Source organism: Jaculus jaculus, chromosome X (assembly GCF_020740685.1).
Source record: "Jaculus jaculus isolate mJacJac1 chromosome X, mJacJac1.mat.Y.cur, whole genome shotgun sequence".
NCBI lineage: Eukaryota > Metazoa > Chordata > Mammalia > Rodentia > Dipodidae > Jaculus > Jaculus jaculus.
This window is the reverse complement of record NC_059125.1, coordinates 70,538,971-70,541,480: the sequence shown is the minus strand read 5'-3', so window position 1 is coordinate 70,541,480 and position 2,510 is coordinate 70,538,971. Positions and strand designations below refer to the sequence as shown.

The 2,510-nt window shown below is 33.0% G+C and overlaps 1 pseudogene; it reads left to right on the top strand.

Moving 5' to 3' along the window:
• Positions 1-2,081: 2,081 nt before the first annotated feature.
• LOC101607684 lies at positions 2,082-2,272 on the top strand (annotated as a pseudogene).
• The last annotated feature ends 238 nt before the right edge of the window (positions 2,273-2,510 follow it).

Genomic DNA, 2,510 nt, shown 5'->3' with positions numbered 1-2,510 from the left:
TCAACCATTCGATTTCTGAAGCCTGTTAGGTGCTTGTGGCACAAATGAAGTAATGTTTCAGCAACCTATACTAGGATTCAGAAATGGTGAAATCAAGAATCCAGCTAAAAATATTCTTCTGAGATGCAGAATGTTTCTTTCATTCCATTTTATAATTTTGTCTCTGTGTTTCTCTTCTCAATTTGTTTATTCATTGTTTTCCCTTAATTTTTCTTTAGCATGTGTTCCTTTTGCTTTTTAAAGTACTTAAGACATCTGTTTTAAGGTCTTTCCCTAGTAAGTCCAATATAAGGGTTTCCTCACAGTTGGTTCCTGTCAATTCAATACTGTTTCTTTTCCTTATATTTCCTGTTTTTGTATGCATTTGGGTTTTTTTTTTAATGAAAATAGGCTTTTCACTATTGTACTATAGTAAGTCCTGAAATATAATTCATTACATTCTCAGGTTTTATTTTTTATTGTTAAAGAGAATATTGAAAAATGTGTACAGAAAATGCCAAAATAATTTCTGAAAATACTATTTACTTTCATGTGTGATCATCAGTTTCTGTTTTTCTACTTTACATTCAGTTAATATTCGAAATACTAGGATCTATCTCTGAATGTGAGGATTATCGCTGTCCTGTAGCATTTGTTAAACACATATTTAGACTTTCTCTGTGCTTAACAATAAGCCCAATGTGGAAGCTTGAAGTCTTCCTGAGAATGTGTCTTGCCTGGGCATGTGCACAAAACTCTATAACCTTCTGTTCAGATGGTAACTTTAGAATGTCCTAAATATTTCCATGCCATGTTTTCTTCTGGGGTCTATTTAACCTACTGTATGTTTCCAAATATTATAACTTGTCCTAAGCATCTATAAGTCTGCAACTGCCTTGCAAATTTTTTCAACAGTGCCTGCTATTTTCCACCTTAGTCCCAAGTTAGGAGAAACAAAATGAATTTTTCTTTTAAACCTTACCAGCAATACTGTTCCCATTGTGTTTTTATTTATGCAGCTTATCTTACTAATTTCAGAACTAATAAGCATCATTAACAAATACATGAGAATACTTCTCTAAAAATGCAGAATATCTGGTCAAATAAGAGAGATTTAAAAGACTTTAGAAATTAGAAGTTGTGTAATAAAATAATAAAGAATAGCAATAAACATTGAAAGGAAAGGAAATAAACATAAAATGAGAAAATATTATAAAATAAAATATGAATTTTAAGAATAATTTTTAAATGGAGCTGATAAATGTGAAAACTAGTACTTTCAAAATCAGCAATCATGGGCTACAAAGATAGCTTAATGGTTAAGGCACTTGCCTGTGAAGCCTAAATACCCAGGTTTGATTCCCCAGAACCCATGTAAGCCAGATGCACAAGGTGGTGCATGTGTTTGGAGTTTCTTTGCAGTGGCTGGCACACCCATTCTCTCTCTCTCTCTCTCTGTCATAAATAAATAAATAAATAAATAAATAAATAAATAAATAAATAAAATATTTAAAAACCAGTAGTCATGAGTCTATATTTTAGATACTCTTATGGGAGTAAATAAAACCAGAAATTAGTTGAGATAAGAAATGATAATAATAAAGAATAAAATAAGTAAATAAATGTGAGAAAATTACTTTGTTTAACCTTGGAATTAATCATTAGAAAGAATGCAATCCATGTTGTTACTAAATAAGGAAATACACACACACACGCACACACACACACACATGTATGTATTTACTATATAGATAGGAGATTTTTGTAAATTAAGTCGGTTAAAATAAAATAGACTAAAATAACTTCAAATATTTAAACTTAAGGATTGAACTATGCATCTCCATATTTCATGTATTATTTATATAAGCATGAATACATGTTGATTTCCCTCCATATTTGTTCTCTCAAGGTCAGATAATAGCCTATATTGTGTTAGGGGCCACTGTAGCCTTCCTGACCATCAACTCATTGAGAGGTATCTCATCTTGGGTACTGGAATTTACTAATAATAATCTATTATTTTTGGGAGCAGCTTTATCCACTCATATTGGAAAACTTTATTCAAACAACTTTTTCAAAAATTTATATTTTGAGATGCCACCATGATCATTCCAATGTGTTGCTTCACTTGTGACAACAAGTGGGAGGTCTACCTGGGTTGCTGCAGGCTGAGTACATGGAAGGGGCTGCCCTGGATGCACTTGGCCTGAAACCATACTGCTGCCACTGCATGCTGCTGGCACACGTGGACCTGATTGAGAAGTTGCTCAACTATGTGCCCTTGGAGAAGTGACTGCTCCTGCCCTGCTGATGGTTGACTATCTGCATCATACTGAGTTAAAGCTGACGTGTGAAATGGGCACAATACACAGCTGCAGCCCTTTGGCTGAGTAACCCACAACATTCACCAAAGGAACTGTCTAGTAAAGAACTTTGTAGAACCACCAAAAATCATATTTTAATTTTCTTACTGATTACAATGTTTCATATATCCTTAGTTCTTTAAAACATTTTTATTTGTTTGAAACCAG